The 18,176-nt window shown below is 40.5% G+C and overlaps 1 long non-coding RNA gene across 1 annotated transcript in view; it reads right to left on the reverse strand.

The window, feature by feature from the left end:
- The window catches only part of LOC122234997, a 156,858-nt gene extending 140,742 nt beyond the window's left edge, over window positions 1-16,116 (reverse strand). The window contains exon 1 of the long non-coding RNA XR_006213034.1: window positions 16,067-16,116. This is a non-coding gene — a long non-coding RNA (uncharacterized LOC122234997). The remainder of the gene's footprint in view (window positions 1-16,066) is intronic.
- Between the last annotated feature and the right edge of the window lie 2,060 nt (window positions 16,117-18,176).

Genomic DNA, 18,176 nt, shown 5'->3' on the forward strand with positions numbered 1-18,176 from the left:
GAACAATTTAAGAAAAAGCCTTTTAAAAATCAATTCCAATAAAAGACAAAGCAAATTAAAATGGAGCCATACAAATTCATCTGAGAAATACTGTAGCCATATTGGTGAATGTTATTAAATTTTATTTATTTCAGCCTTTTGTTTTTCAATCATTAAATATGCAACATTTCCCCTGCTAAATCTTTTTTCATATAGACACTTCAGATTTGACAACTGCTTCCCTTTTTTATGATTATGTTTATACATTTACCTTTCAGTACTACCTGAAGCCCATACCACCTCCCCTCAAATTAGAAAAGGAAAAACAAAATCAAATGGTGAATATCAGGAAAGCCATAGCCAGAGATTTCCTATTGGTTCTGTCTTTTCCAGGGCCAAGACTAGGTGAAGAGAGTGAAGCAGTAAAGGTGCCCCTGTAAATTTTGTGCCCAAGGCTAGTTTTGGTCCTCCCTTAAAGACTAGGAACCAGTCATAGAAATTGACACAGCAAAGCGCTCCAGGAGTAGATGTAATCAGACTCTTTACATTGGGGAATTGAGAGCTCTGAGTCTGGGTATTCCTGTGTATTGGCAATGGAACTAGGCCAAACAAAAAGGTTAGTATGATTAACTTCTCAGGGATCTTGGAGGCCCTTGAAAACTCCACTTGAGTCTGCAGATTGTGTCTAGAAGAAAAGCAAGGTCATGTGACTTAGGAGGTGTTGCCTGAACAAAACCAGAACTCAGCCCAGAATGCTGCACTACCCTGCCTGCCTTAGGAATCAAACTCATTCAGTTCAATTCAACAAGATATTTGCTGATTCCCTCCCAGGGTCTAACATTGTGCTTAGTGCTACAGTACAACTACGAATAAGACAGCCTTAACCCTGTTCCTACAGACTGCCCTGCCTGGTGAAAAAGGTCAAAACAGGCTAAAAAAAATTAAAAAGCAATGATAAGAGTGCTGCAATAAGAGTAGTAAAAGAAGAGCCTCAGCACAGAGGGAAGGGCTCCTGATCCTGAGAAGACCCTCCTCCAAGTGATGCCACAGAAAAGGAGGAATTGGTATATGCAGGACCCCACTTTCATGCATGAACTAAGATTCTAAAAGTCTGACAATGTGTGTGTGGCTAAGGCCTCCTGCAAAGCACAACTTGAAAACATACCTCAGACCGTCTGCATTGTGCAAATACTGCCTGCCATCTCCACACCCCTGTCAGTAGGACATGTGCTTTGAGTTGTTTTAACAGTAGTAATTATGGCTCACACTCAGCTATCTACACCCTCTAGTCTGGTTCCATTGGTGACCAGGGACGAACATTTGTTAAACAGCTGGACAAAGGCAAGGGTGCCAAGTCTTATAACAAAACAATTTACCTCTATTTAAAGCTAAAGCCTACTGAAATTGAACCTTTATTCTTAATTTCATTATCAACGGTATGGCAGCTAATTCCATCCCATCAGTTACTTCAGTATGAAGAGTCTGAAGCAATTTATTTAAGATTCACTGTTGGGGTCATGAACTGTGTAAGTAGTTGGAGAAGGACGGTTGAGGGAAGATCTTTTACTCAATTCCTACCTTTGTCCATGAATACTAAGTTCCCAGGACTCTGTGGATTTAGAAGATAAGACTAAACCCACTGATATGAACCAGTTTAACCTACAAGTAAAATGTCTCTAAAATGTTTGACTCTCTTTCCACAAATTATATCTTCAAAGAATGAAACCTGGGCCACTCGTTTCCTGAACTCTATAGACACTGAAGTAGACAGACCTGTTGGGGGAACACTCATTCCCATTCCTGATGTTTGCTTTCAGCCGGAGGGTGATCAATGGCACTATTCTCCTGGCACCTCTCTACCCCCTCACTCCCTTCCTTCTTCCTTGACTGGCAGTGGAGTTGAGCTCTGTCATGTCCTCTTGAGAGCAAGCGGTCAGAAGGGAACACATGTCCTCTGCTCCTGGAGAATGAGGCCAGGGCCCCAGGCCAGTTGGAAGCATCAACCTGGCCACTGCAGGGGTTCTCTGTGAGGAAGCCATAGACACAGGCCCCCGTTTTCACTTTCAGTTTCATTTGCCATAAGAGTGACATTCTGGTCTCTCAATTGGTTCAGACCTTGAGCAGAGAAGAGTTTGCTATTTACAGTCCTTCTGCCCTGTGACCCAACAATTCTCCTTTCGTGTCTAATTGTTTAGCCTGAGTCAACCAGATAACCAATCTAGCAACATCACAATGAAATGCTAGAGCTGGAAACAATTTCCAGAAGCCTTTGAAACCAATTTTTTTGCCTTTCAACACAATAGGGTAACATACAATAGAACTCACAGAGCACCTAACATGCCTTATCTCTTGTACACCTTTCAACAGCCAATAAGTACTACCATTAGCCCATTTTACAGATGAGGGAAGTTTTCAAAATTTGCCCAGTTTACTAGTATGGAATCAGATTTTAAAGTCAGATCTCTTTAAATGCAGAGGCCTCTGGATTAACCTAGATGATAATACTTACCATCCCTACAAACGGATGGCCACGTTCTACTTAAAGATCAAACACAACAGTTGATTCAAGGAACATTAGAAAGTAAAGTTCACAACAACATATTTGAAGATACAGAGTGTCTTGCCTAGCGTATGCATGACACCAGAACCCTGAGACTTGTCAGCACAAAGCATTGTTCCAGCCATTAGTGCAGAAAAAAACACAAGCTCTGCTGGGCAGATTGACTAGGAAAATGTGGTGCTTCTATCAGAAGTTTGTAGTTTTAAGATTCCCTTGTGTTTTAGTGGCACCAACACACAAAGGGAATTAAGCCATTTTGATCTCCAATAATGAGAAACATGGCTGACGTTCAGACCTGAAACTATTTAACGCAAGTTAATCCTTGAAACAAATCTGGAATGAAATGAGGGAGAAAAAAAATCTTATTATGGTAGACATCAACTAATGGGTTGCATTTCTTTCTTCTCAATTAGAAATGGCAGAGGGGTTTTAATTATTTTTCCTTAGCAAGCACATCAAAACATATCTACACAAAAACACAGCAAATATGTTATAAACTTATTTAAGCCAAAGAGCTCGTCAACACTGTTTGCAATTATGAAATCATTTGGGGATATGGTATTTTTTTGGAAAGAATTGTTTTTCTCTTAGATGCAAACCACATCACAGTCCATCAGGCATAAATCTATTATTGTATCTTCAAGAGCAAAAATGGAAATTGAGCAACAAAGGCGCCACTGATAAATGCAACTAGCCCCCCAGAATCATTGAGATGATCTCATTAGGTAGGAGAGATAACAGGGAATGTCAGGGTTTCAAAATGCTCTCTTGGGGGAAAATATCCAAAATTCCAAAGAGGAATTTGGGGGTACTTTAGTCCCCCATATCCTAAGTTATCATACATGAAAGGAAAAGGAGGCTTTTTCTTTGGTGAGCAGTGGAGGGCACAGTAGAGATGGAACCCAGAAATGAAACGCACTTGATGAAAGCACAGCTCCAGGAGTCAGGCAGCCTGCATCTCAGTTCTGGGCTCTGCCACTTACTACCTGTATAACTCTAACCTATTTGTGGCTTAGTTTCTGTATTTAAAACAGGGGATAAGAATAGGACCTGTTCTTATTTATATGTTTGCTGTAAGGATTAAATGACATAATAAAGGTAAAGTGTACAAAATGTACTCTGTAGACATTTATTAATATTATCACCTTAATTATCATTCTGTCAGTTATCAGTGGAAATACATGATAGAATATTAGACTTCCATCATAATCTAGAAGTGGTGCAGAGTCAGGCCAAAGGGTCAGAATTGGGAGTTTATGGATTCAAAATCCAGAGTCAAGAAACCCAAAACAAGGACAAAATGAGTTAGGAACCCAAAAGGCAGTATGAGTAATGAAGAAAAATCCAAGGATGACAATTTTAGGGATGGTGCCAATAGTTGAATTACTTTGTTTCCAGATTAACTTTGTCACAGCAGAGACACCCTACCAAATCAGACATTCTTCCTCTGTCATCTTCATCTAATCAATCCCCGCCCTTACCTTATTCTGGGTCCAGAAGCCACTATCTTAAGTAAGTACAGAGAACATGGACCCAGTCATAACGGATTGGGATTCAGCACCAAGTCCCCAGTTTTTGAGAGGTGTGGGATGGAGTGGTTATTAGACAGGGTCCAACACTGGGGCAAAAGGCAAATATTTTCTCCCAAAGAAGAAATAAATTCCGAGAGTCTTAATCCAAGACGGTAGCCGTTGCCGAACCAACAGTAAGTTTACTTTTATGTTGATAACTTGAGGATTCTTAAATGTTCCCTACTTGCATACTTCTCCAAATGATGATCTTATCTGGGGATTATCATTTTAAAAAGTCAATTCTAAGGCTCCATATGAATCCGAATCCTTGGGAGATGAGGTCTAGGACTGCAAAATGCTCCCCAGGAGATCCTTATGTACACTGAACTTTGAGGATAACTAGACTAAAGGCTCAGCCACCCTAGGGCACTGGACCCAACTGGAACAACAAGAGATATAAAACAACAGGGAGTCAGTCACATCTCGTTTGCATGATCTGATCCTCCAAACTCCCCCAGTGCAACCTTTACTGAATATAAAAGTCGCAACCATTCACCATCCAGTGAAGGTTATCAAAAACTGTGGGAACCAAAATATAACTAAATGACATCATTTTGCTTCCCTCATTGAAGAACAAAAATCTCAATGTGGTGGTGTATTAGAATCGATTGGGGTGACTGTCAAACTCTGAAGGCGTGGCCTCCACCATTATCTAAGGGCTACAGGACAAGACAAAAGAACTGGAAGATGCAATCCCAGCCTTGGGGGTAGTTGCTGCAGAGTTAGAAAACTGATACAAACAGTAAGCACTCAGTGGGTATTTGCTGAAGTGAATTGACTAGGAGCTGTCTGTAAGAACTTGAAAGGTTTGCAAGTGGAGTAAGAAGTAAGTCAAAGGAATTAGCATTTATTGAGTACTCACATACCAAACTAGGTGTGAATACCAGACAAGATTCTTTTACTCTCTTATTGCCATGTCTGCAGCCCTCTTCTGAAGGCAACAGCCACACATGCAGTTTCTAATGAGGTACACCTATGGCATATTCTTAAAATATGACATTCTACCATGTAATTCTTGGCCCTTGGGCACAACAGGGCACCTGAGAAAAGGACAGACAAGCTACCTCCTGCCCAATGGCCTATAAGGTCACTGCTTCAAACATTCTACCCTTAAAGTAGCAATTGACCAATCTACTCACATTGCCTTGGAAATGCATACTAGCAACGTGAGCTTCTCCTGTAAACTTTATTTTGACCCCACATTATTAGACATTCTCTTCCCCATTTTAATCATGAGCAAAAGTAGAACTAAGCAAGAATAAATGATATTCCACGTTAGATCTCTGTGATGTCAAAGCTTACACTTGTACAGACAATTGACCTAGAAACTCTAAAATGAATATTACAAAAAAAGAAAATCAATAAAAAGGAAAAATTCTCTCACAACTGAAGCTGTCAAAGTAAGCCATTGCAGGATCAGTGGAATTTCTACCCAAAGGTTGAATAACCTCTGTTTGAGGAGGCCAATCTGGGAAGGAAAAGCTGGACAAGATGGATTCTACAATCTCTTCCAACCTAAGATATAATAATTTATTGGCAAACAGCTGGGCACCACATTAAGTTAATTCCTTTTTTGTCTTGGCAAAAGTAAAATGTATTCTTGCAGAAACTTCTATTGGCAGTGTGGTTGCCTTGTAAAAGTAGAAAAGAAACTGGGAAAACTATTTTTTTTCCTTCTCAGGATTTTCAGACATGGCTTCCCCACTCATGATCTCAAGATGGCTACAATGGTTCCAGGAATTATATTCTCACATAAAAATGCCCAAAGCTGGAAGGAGCTGAGAAGCACTTCCTCTTGTGCAACAGCTTTGCCTTTTCACCAAGAGGAAAATCTTACCAAGAAGCCCCCAGCAGATGTCTCCTCAGGTCCTACTGGCCAGAACTGGGTCACATGTCCACCTCTAAACCAAGAGGTATCATGACACTGGTAGGACATGATACTATGATTGAATCACTCATCGCCCATGGCCACCACACATGTGAACAAACCAGAGCTTTGTTAGTAAGGAGTACTGTAGAGGGCAGATAGGCAAACAGTAGTGACTGCTCCTTTTACCTTCCAAGCATGTTGTAAAGCTCAAACAATACTATAATGTATCTAGCACGTGGTAAGTGCTCAATACATATTTGTTCCTCCTTAGTAATTAAAAGATCTAAAATCTCTAATAATACTCTCAGGTTAAACTGTCCCCAAACTAGAAGTATTGACTTGTATAGGTATATTAGGAATAACTATTTAATATACAAAAAAATGTCTTTTCTTTAAAAAGATTCAATATCATATTCACGGAAATGTTAGGTCTCCACTGCATTTAAGTTGTATCTTAGTAAATGCTAAGTAAACAAAATATACATAATCAATATTTTGACACATCTCTACAGCTTCCAATACACTGCATTAATGTATCATCATAGTCTTCATCATTTACTGAGGGTTTATTGATACCTACAGAAATCATGTTTGTGGGATAGGAAAGTGATGTCATACAAAATCATTCAGTTCAAAAGTTTATAGGATTAAAATGGAGTGTGGACATTCATGTGTAACAACAGGTATGAATATCAGATTGGCCAAAGCAGGGCTTTGAGACACCCCTTACTGTATTTTTCTTTGCTGATGACGCTTTACATGGTGTTTAATACTCTGATTTCTCTTCAGATTGCATAAATCTTTCGCCTTTTACAAAGCGTTTAAATACTGCAAAGCTTTCCATGCGTCCATGCCTTGTATAGTTCCCTCTACCCTTTATAAAGCTTGTTCCCATCTTGTGAAATCCAATTCCATTCTTTTCTTCCCTGCAAAGACTTTCTGGGCTTCCCCACTCCAGGGGCAATTATTTCCTCATATGGTCTCTCAAAGCTACACCTCTTTTGTCCCACTTGACACTGTAATGATTTACTCATGCGCCTCTTTCTCTCACTAGACTAAGAGTTCTTGGGCGTGAAGAACTGGGTTATATTCACACTGATAGTCCCAGTGCCTAGTGCATTATTCAGCATATATTAAAATAGCACAGGCGCCTGGGTGGCTCAGTCGGTTGGGCGTCCGACTTCGGCTCTGGTCATGATCTCACAGCTCGTGAGCTCGAGCCCCACATGGGGCTTTGTGCTGACAGCTCAGAGCCTGGAGCCTGCTTCGGATTCTGCATCTCCCTCTCTCTCTGCCCCTAACCCACTCACATTCTGTCTCCGTCTCTCTCAAAAATAAATAAACATTTAGAAAATAAATAAAACAAAATAAAATAGCACAGGCAATAAATCTTTACTGAATAAGTGCTTTCAATGTTTTGTGCACCTACTATGTGTCAGGCACTTGTAAGAGAAGCTTTAGATATATCTTGAATCTGCTGACAATCTAACGAATGAAGAGAATGAATCTCAGGGAGATTAAGTGATTTACTCAAACTGAAGCAGTTTACTGAGCCACAATCTCCATTTGAAACTATTTCTGTCCTTCTCCAAAGCCTGGATATTCTCCAATATGTTACGAAGGCTTCATGGAAGCTTCATGGCTGGAGCAATGTCAACATTAGCCAAAAGTACCATTTATATGTTTACTTTGACTTCTCTTGTTTTCTTTTTTACAATATACAATTAGAAGTCGTACCCTTCATTTATTAGAAAGAAAAAAATAACCAAAGCAAACATATTATTATTTTCATTTCCTTCTTCTAGACAAACTCAGTCCTACAGTGCTATAATGAAAAGCTTAAGTAAATGTGTGATTATTCTATAAATAAACTATCTCAAGCTGGTATTAATGCAGAGTAAAGCTTGGTCACCTACTGCTGGGGTTTTAGAGTGATAATCACATCTCTTTTCCCACAAGTGAAGAGTAGATATATGAGTCAAATGAAAGATAAAAATATTTGTCTCCGTTAAAACTAAATTTGAAAACAGAATTTGGCACCACACCAGACGCCCTTTAGGGCTCAGTGCACACACCCTCAGCTGCTGTGTGTGTTGACTGCTGAACATCTCATAGATGATGGCCCAAGAGTTGTCCTCAGCTGATGGGATCACTTCACCTGAGAAGTTACAAGTCCATCACTCCCTCTCTCCAGCCCACCCCAACCCTCTTGTCTCAAGGAGAAGCAACTTTGCTGTGGTTTCTATGTGCTGGGCCCTCTCCCTGTGATATAGGTGAACCTGACCTGAGGCCATATCTTGCCTTGCTCAGCTCCTTCCCTTTCCCTATTCTGCTTCTCTCCTCCCTTACATGTTTTCCTGAACACTCTCTCAATAAACCGCATTTACTTAAATCCCTGCCTCCAGCTCTTCTGCTAGTGAACCCCACCAAAGACACTTTGCTTAGATTTGAGGCCACAATTAGGCTTTCTAATTCCACCACCCATACAGACACCCTGAATTTAACTTTATCACCACCACCCCGGTCACAGGAACAGCTGGATACCAGCAATGATGCACTGAAATGGCTTCTACAGAGAAAAGGAGGCCAGAAAGAGACCCAAAATGCTTTTCCTGTACTTTTCCCTCCCAGGAAAGCAAAGTAAAAGTTCTCTTCTAACTAGCACTAACCTATACAGAGCCTTTGTATGACATAGGAGAAGGCACATTTCAGTTGGTAGAGTCCACACCAGTGTAGACATGGCTTGGTCAACTGAGAACAGCTCAATTTCAGTTGCTCTCAGCCTCTTGTCCTGGCTCCTTTGTAAAGGACCAACCCGCACAGTGGCGATGAAGGCCTTACCCTACAGAAACATGACTGGGAAAAAGATCCCCTCCTCACCACCCATACTGAAGGGACTAACAGCAACCAATGGACAAATATCTAACCCTGGACTTCAAATCCTGGATGGCCTATGTATTATCATGACCTTGGGCAAACTGCTTCCCCTCTCTTTGGCTTCATTTTTCTCATCTTTAATGTAGGGATAATAAAAGCACACTCCTCGTATGGTTGTGGTGAAGATGAAGTAAGTTAATGCATGCAAGGTATCTAGAGTAACTTCTGATACATAAAAAGCTCTAAATATATGTGAGATAGATGACATTACTTGTCATAACTGCACATGAGAAACTATAAAGAGTGCACCCCATTTGATTTGGGGACAAAAATCAGAAAAAATGCCACCCTCTGGAATTAAGCAAGTGAAAGAACTTACGGTAAAAGACACTGCCCATCAGAAAAATAGCCCTATCTTAAGGAGATATTTTGGAAGCTGTCTGCAAATGAGAAAAGGCAGATTCTCAAACCTCTACCTAGGAAATCCAATTACCAACCATGGCAAAACACCTAAGGAATGTTCTCAGAAGAGCATAATTGGGACCTAATAATTATTCAAGTTATGATCATCTCAATGATGCTGTGATGTACCTAGCAAGTAGCACAACTCAATAATATTGTCTTGTGGTTGATGTAGAAAGGGCATTGGTCAATAATAGTTTATGTTTTTCAAGTATTATCTGGGGTGAAAAATAATTACATTGGGTGGACACAAGTATCCTCATCACTGGGAAATTATATTCTATGACAAAGGTGAAATAATTCACAAAGCTGTAATACAACTTAAGCAGTACATTACTACTCTAGAATAGTAGTCCTTAAAGTGGACCTCCAGACCACAGCATCAGCATCTCCTGGAAATCTGTTAGAAATGCAAATTCTCAGGGCACCTGGGTAGCTCAGTTGGTTAAACATCTGACTTTATCTCAGGGCATGATCTCACAGCTCATGAGTTTAAGCCCTGCATCGGGCTCTGTGCTGACAGCTCAGAGCCTGAAGCCTGCTTCTGATTCTGTGTCTCCCTCTCTCTGTCCCTCCCCAGTTTGCCCATGCGTGCTCTCTCTCTCCCTCTCTCTCTCTCAAAAAGAAACGTTAAAAAAATTTTTTCAAAGAAAAAAAATGCAAATTATTGGGCTCCTCTCCTGACTTACTAAATCAGAAACTCTGGGGATAAGACCCAGAGACATGTTTTATAAGCCTGCTAGGTGATTCTAAGACACACTAAAGTTTAAGAACCATAGTGTAGACCGTGCATACCTCTGTGCTCTCATTCAGGGCTCATAAGCAACCTGGAGATGATGGATTGATTTGACAGGCTAGTGTTTAAGAGGAATCTACTTACTATATGTAGTTGCTTAAATAATTGGCATTCTGGCACACCATAATTTCTTGAAATTTTTATTACTGTGCAACAAATTCCAAGAGCCTGACAACCATAAATGTACTGACAAGCTTCCTTCTCAACCTACTAAATCTCCTGATGGCATCTTTCTCTATTCAGACCCTTAGCCATGGTGATCTTCTCTGTTGAAATAAAAATTAAAAGATCAACTAAGGGAACTCACATAAAGACAAAAAGGTGTACATCTCACTGCCATTTCCACCATCCACACATACATATCCATCCCTCAGAAGAAATTTTATAAGGCTCTGACCAAGAAGAACCAAAACTAAGCATCCCTTATGCCTGAGTTCCAAACTCACAGGACACAATAAATTCAACAGGAAAGGATTCAGCTTGACTAAAAACATGCCCATGATCCAACACTGAAACTACACTTAAACTGGACATAAATTAGTCTTCCCTAAATTAGAATGAGATCTATACCGTGCTTCTCTTCCAAGTGAAAGTCTAAAGCATGCATGTGTATGTGCGTGTGTGTGTAACAAGATACAATTTCAGGGAAGCAATATCCTTTCCTAATATGCCAGTTAAGAACAAACAGTCTCTGGATCATCACAGTAACAAATAAATAAATAACTTCTAATTATTCCAATAAATAAATCAGCAGCTTCTTTGTATGCCATTTTTACTGATGAGAAGGAAATGGGGGAGAGTGGCAGAGGATGTCGAAAAAGCACTACTTTAACTAACTCTGTTGCATCACATGGGTTTACTTCCCTTTGAACTGTGTTTTAATCAAAGCAGGTTGATTTCCACTTCGTGGAAATGTTTCATTTCAAGCCACTGGAGTTTTATGAGTTTTTCTACCACATTTTACTGGAGCCTTGTAAATCTTATGAAATTCTGGAATGTCTAGACCATAAAAACCTGTCATTTGAACATGTTTTCTATAGAGATGTTTCTCCTCTATGCAGATTCACATGGAAGAAAAAAAAAACTTTAAGATACGTCCCATAGTACCTGAGTTAAAAGATCACCTTTTCAGTTGACTGGAATTTCACCTGCCACAGAAAAACCTTTTTCGAACCATCTAAAAGACTGAATGAAACCATTCCTAATAATCATGATTTTAGAAGTTTATTACCTTTACCCTGTATGCCTCTTGAATTCAATCCTGTTAAAGACACATAGTACCAAATGTACATCTTATGAGAACTCTAAAGCCAATGACAGGCTGCTGTCATGAATGAACATTCATCGCCATTATCAAAGGAGGTAAGTGTGCCAGTAACTAAGAACCAGCTTCCAAGATTGCTACAAAGAGCCCCCTCCCAAATACAAACACATACTGCAACAAGGAAAAAGTGTTCTACAACTTTAATGAAATAGTATCCACTCCTGAATGCTGCTAAATGAATCACTCCTTGCTCATGACTTTTATTGATTTGGTCTCAGAGTAAACAGAAACAAATTAGCATTATTTTCTACTTGTTTGTCTAAAACATTGAGGACTGCTAATCATGCACGAGAGTTTCTGTACTGTGATCCCTAAAGCTATTTGCGTCAAATCCCTCAGTCACCTACGTAAACAGTTTCAATGCATGGGCAAACACTGATGGATGAATCCAAATATTTATTTCAGGCTAATTTTATGAATTCTATGTGAAACCACTGTTTTATCCTAAATATGAAGAGAAAGGTGCTAACATTGCTTTCACCTCCTTCAGATGGTTGGTGTCTGGGTTTAGAGAAGCCCTTTATATGAGGAACTACTTCTCTTCCAGGAGAGCAAGGAGTAATTGAAACCCTGCAAATGAGGCAGTTATCAGGAAGTATTTACATCAGGTAAGAGTGGACCAGAATGTCCGGGTTAAGATAACCAGAAAGTTGTTTTAGTCTCTAAGGAAACAACCTTATGGGGCACGTGGGTAGCTCAGTCTGCTAAGCGTCCAACTCTTGGGTTCAGCTCAAGTCATGATCTCACGGTGCAGGGATCGAGCCCCACATCAGGATCTGCAGTGACAGTGCACAGCCTGCTTGGGATTCTCTGTCTCCCTCTCTCTCTGGCCCTCCCCAGCTCACACTGTCTCTGTCTCTCTCAAAATAAATAAATAAACTTAAAAAGAAAAAAAAAAGAACGAACGAACGAAAGAAACAACCTTACACGTAGGACACTTGTGAGTCCCCATCCTGGGAATAGGTGTGAAATGCCTGAAAATAAACATGTTAATTGAGTTATCTCTGAACTGAGATACACAGTTAGTGCCATGTGATTTCCAGATCCCTGTTCATTCCACTAAGGATGTTGCCCATCGATGTGGAATCAGAAGACCTAAGTTTATTCATTTTCTCTCATTTAACTTGCTCTGTGACTTTAAATCATTTACTGCTTCTCTGAGCTCAGTTTCTCCATTTGAACTAAAAAATGGTTAGCAGTTTTTAAGGTATTAGTCAACTAACTGAACAGCTCACTGGATGTCCTCTCTTATCCCTTTAAGCCAATGAGCAAAAGCTCTGGAGTGACATTTGATCCTGGAGGGACACAATGAATTGCTCCATGATGAACACAAAAACTGTTAATCTCATAATTCTTATAAATCTACCCCATAAATTATATACAATCTGCATGCAATAATAACATTACATGTCATTTGTATGGCACAGTCCATCAAATTGTATATGTTGTATCATCCTTACAGCCACTCATTGTAGTATTCTACCACAGGAGGAAAACAAGTTCAGAAAAGTTATGAAAATTGCTCAAGATCACAGGAAGTCACACACTACAATTCCTCTGATCCTTGCTATATGAAAACAAAAGGAAGGGGGAATAGAAATTAAGAAGTGCTTAATCTTAAGTCTAGAGAGACAAGGTCATAACTCTTAAAGAAAATACATGTCTAGGGGCGCCTGGGTGGCTCAGCCAGTTGAGCATCCGACCTCGGCTCAGGTCATGATCTCGCGGTCTGGGAGTTCGAGCCCCGCATGGGGTTCTGTGCTGACAGCTCAGAGCCTGGAGCCTGCTTCAGATTCTGTGTCTCCCTCTCTCTGCCCCTCCCCAACTCATGCTGTCTCTCTCTCTCTCTCTCTCTGTCAAAAATAAATAAACTTAAAAAAAAAAAGATATATGTCTACAACACCATATGCAATATGAGCCCAAAAATGCATGTTACCTTTTGATTAAAGAGAGAGTCTCTGATAAATCAGTGATCTTGAACTCACAATTCTCCAGAAGTTTCACCTATTTTTACCTATACATAAATACAGTCTAACTCTCAAAAAAGTATTGTGGAGGGGTGCGTGGGTGGCTCAGTCGGTTGAGCGTCTGACTTCAGCTCAGGTCATGATCTTGCGGTCTGTGAATTCGAGCCCCACATCGGGCTCTGTGCTGACAGCTCAGAGCCTGGAGCCTGCTTCAGATTCTGTGTCTCCCTCTCTCTCTGCCCCTTCCCCGCTCATGCTCTGTCTCTGTCTCTCAAAAACGAATAACTTAAAAAAAGTTAAAAGAAAAAAGTATTGTGGAATATTGGGGAAAAAGTATTCTGGAGTTGTGAGATCCAGCTTGACATTACCACCCTGCTACTTACTAGTCATGTCTCACTTAGCGCCATTTCCCAATCTGTTAAATGGAAATAATAATGTTGCAGGCAAAAGCACTTGCAAACTATATCTTCTATTATAAATATTGGTGATTGTTATTAATAATGGTAAACAGTAATAAAATGCATGGGGTAATAATATAATAATAATCTCTTTTAACATATATTTATCTGTCATCAAAGCACATATAAAATAAATTACATTAACTTAAATGAAGGAGGGGGAAAAGAACCATGTAGGAACTAGAAAAGGTCCAAATTATGAAGCACATTTAGAAAAATTAACTTTCATTTTTAAATACTACTTTCAGTCTGGAAACTGCAGAAGAATTACTCAACTTTTAAGAAATCAAAATTAATGAAATTCTATTGAATACTTTTAAATGTATGGGCCCCCCAGGTGCATAAAATAACCCTAAAATGGATATTTGGGCCTGGAGTAAAGAACGCATCTTGGCATACTAAAATAAATAAAGCATCCTTAATATAGTATTAAACTAAGTTATAAAACACACAGGAAACAATGAGGTTACTAAAGCAGCTTCTCTAACTGCTAAAGAAGTCTTTTTGTAATGCATGACCTAGAGTCATTACAGGCCCAAAGTAAGGTGTGTGCCAAGGTAGGTGTCAGAAAGGAACCACTGGCGCTCCATCATTTTTAAAAAATTTAAGAAATGTCTGGCCCAAAGTGAAATCATCTCTGCCAACCTTCAGTTCATGACACAGAGCTCTTAAAACCCTTATAAACAGGGGTGCTAGGAGAACCTTTTGTTCTAACATTTAATTTTTGACCCCAGGTCCTGGGGCAGACCTTCTAAATCTCTTGTGATTTCCTCAGTGATAGTTGTGGCTTTTGTCCTAATGAGGTGACTCTTGCTGGGCTCCTGGATGCGGGCTGGTCACCAGAAAGACCAAGCTCTGATTAGGAACTTGAGCTTTCAGCCCCAGCCCCATTCTTCAGAGAGGGGTGAGGAGCTGGAAATGCCTACACAAGGAAGCCTCCGTGAAAATCCCAATAGCACGGGGGTTCGAGGAGCTTCTGACTAGTGAACATATCCAGGTACTGGGAGGATGGCCCACCCCATCTTCATAGGATAGAAGTTCCTGGGCTGAGAACCCTTCCAGATCTCACCCTATGAATCTCTTCATCTGGCTGTTCATCTGTGTCCTTTATTATACAATAAACTGATACACGGAAGGAAAGTGTTTCTGTGACTTTGGTAGCAAATAACCAAATTAAAGCGGGGGGGGGGCAGGTCATGGGAACCTCCAATTTGCAGCTAAGTAGGACAGCTGTTGTGGGTAACCTGGGGCTCTGCTGCAATAGTCCCCTCTTATCCACAGGGGCTAAGTCCCAAGACCTCCAGTGGGTGCCTGAAACTGGGGATACTACAGAGCCCTATACATACAATGTTTTTTCCTACACATACATACCTACTATAAAGTTTAATTTATAAATTAGGCACAGTGAGAGATTAACAATAATAACTAATAATAAAATAAAACAAATGTACTAATACACAGGCATACCGCAGCAATTCTGCAGGCTCAGTTCCAGACTACCACAATAAAGCAAATACCGCAATGAGGCAAGTCAAATGAATTTTTTGGTTTCCCAGTCCGTATGAAAGTTATGTTTAGACTATTTTATAGTCTATTAAGTGTGCAATCGCATTAGGTCTTTTAAAAATGTGTTTGGGGGGCGCCTGGGTGGCTCAGCTCAGTCAGTTGAGGGTCCAACTCTTGATTTCAGCTCGGGTCATGACCCCAGGGTCGTGCACTAAGCATGGAGCCTGCTTAAGACTCTCTCTCTCTCTCCCTCTCTCTCTATCTCTCTCCCTCTCTCTCCCCCCCTCCCCTGCTCACACTCTCTCTCTGTTTAAAATTAAAAAAAAAAAAAGTTGTGTTTTTACATACCTTAATTTAAAAATATTACTCAAAACGCTAACAATCATCTGGGCGTTCTGCGAGTCACATTCACGGATCACAGATCACCACAGCAAACATAATTATAACGAAATAGTTCAAAATCTTGCGAGAATTACCCAAATGCAACACGGAGGACACGAAGTGACCAAACACCCTTGGGAAACCGGGGCCAGGGCACGTGCACCATAGCGGGTGGCCGCACACCTCCCACTGGGAAAGACCGCGCTGTGCTCTCCGCAAAGTGCAACAAAGCTCGGCACGCCCGTCCCGCAACAGGAGCTGTGTGGCCGTGGTGGCTCTGCTCTCTTTCCAACCCTCTTTTTGTCCCGTACTCACTTTCCTCGCGCGGCGCCGGGGTGAGGTGATAAAAACGCCAAGAAGACGAGATGAAGGGAGGGGAACGCCGCGTGCGTCGTGACGTAAAGTTAGCCTGCAATTGACCTTCTGACGATTCATCGCGAGGAGGGCCCTCTGCTTCCTGGCCTCGAACGAGGCGGGCAACTGAAAGTGCCGAAATGGAAACCACTGTCGTGGCGATTGGCATCGGAAGTGGGGCGCAGTTTTGTGTGACTGAGCCTTTACCTGCGGGGTCTGTGCTAACTCCAGCTGGTGTGCGAATGGAACAGACTTGTAGGACGCCCACTTGGCATCGGAGAGAATTGCCTGGTGTGGGGGAAATCCCTCCCTATCTGGTGGCAGAAGGACTTCTGTCTCTTCTTCACCATTTTATTCCACATCTGAAGCTGAAATTTGTTTCCAAGTTGGACCGAACAGAGAGACAGAGAGGATGAGAGGGAGAGAGAGGGGGAATATTCTCTGTAGAACATTCTCAAGTGACACCTTTAGTTATAAATTAGGACATCCTCTTATGTGTATATGGTTCTGGTTACCATAATTTCCCAGCCTGAATATAAGACCTGCATTGCCTCTTGGCCCCAAAATCTAATCAGACTTGTACGAAGTGATATTTGGATTCCTGGATCTGGCTGCCCTCTGCCAAAATACAATAGGGCATCCTCACCTAAATGGCCTCCTTCGGTATACAGAGACCAAGCAATTCAACTAGTAACTACACTAATTAATACTTAGAGAAGAATATCTATCAGATGCATTATTATACCTTAGAAAGGACAATAGTAAAGAAACCACAGTAATCAAAAAGCTTTCACTGTATCACCAGGAAATATTGTCGCCAGCACATAAGGGCCTACCACGAACTTAGTTCTCAGATAAACTTGGACGAATAGCCAATTACTACTACCCGCTGGCCGTGTTATCTTAAACCTCTCAGAGCTTCAGTATTCACACCAAAGATTAATAACACCCATTTCTGAGATAATACAGATAAAGTCCTTTTTTGTACCAAAGACTGGTATTTTAAAAAAAGATCTGTTGTTTGGTATTATTATTAATGTGCTCTTTCTATATAATCTCCTAAGTATTCTTGAAAAAAATTGTTTATAAGAAGTGATTAGATGAAGTAGCCCTAATTAATTGCAAAAGTAACTTTACAATAATAACCTTTTCATATTTTATAAGACTAGTCAAAAGAAAAATACTCTACAAAGAGATTGATTATTTTACTTCTTAAAAAACACTGATAATTTAAATTGCTCTCCCACCTCCCATTTTCTACTAAGTAAATCCATGTGGACACAAGTAAGCACTAAAATGCCAGTAGTTTGATATAATTTAGGTATCCAATCCCATCACACATTTCTCAGCCCTTGAGATCTCTGGTATAGTACATTTCCATAAAATGAGACAGGAAACGTGGCATCCTGAGAAACTTGGTGTCATATGCATACACATGGGCATTTCTAGTGCAAGCAGTGTCTCTTTAAATAAGTCTTAAATTTGAACAGAGCTCACCGAATATGATGATACCAAGACTTCACCAGTTTGCCTCTGAATATCAAAATAAGATTTCCAAATCAGGTAAGACACAAACTGCATTTTCCCCCACCAGTATTCCTCCCGTGGTTGATTTCCTCAGGGCAATAGAAAGGGCTTAATCCGCTGACATTCACTATACCAGCTAGAACCAGACAATGGGGTCTCTTATTTCCTTCTAAGCATCATTTAGAAAGTATAGAAGAGGATTCTAAGCTCCACACCAAAACAAACAAAAACAAAATGAAACAAAAAACAAAAGAGTACCATAACTGGAATTAAAGCTTACGTGTTTCAAGAACACCACTGTGAGAGTTCAGGTTAAAAGCAAAGTGTTCACTTGTTTAGAAAATATTTACTGAGCATCTAGTGTATAAATATCAGACTCTAGTCCCCATACTGGGAACATAGTGATACATGAGATAGACAGTAAGTTATTAAATAGCTTCTTGGTTGGAGCACTGGGCCTTGTGAATTAGCTGCTGCATGATCAGATTGGGCCAGGGAGGCACATGATGGCAGTGGTAAAGCATGGATTTTGGAGTCCCTATAT

The sequence above is a fragment of the Panthera tigris genome, chromosome F2, assembly GCF_018350195.1.
Source record: "Panthera tigris isolate Pti1 chromosome F2, P.tigris_Pti1_mat1.1, whole genome shotgun sequence".
In the NCBI taxonomy this organism is placed as follows: Eukaryota; Metazoa; Chordata; class Mammalia; order Carnivora; family Felidae; genus Panthera; species Panthera tigris.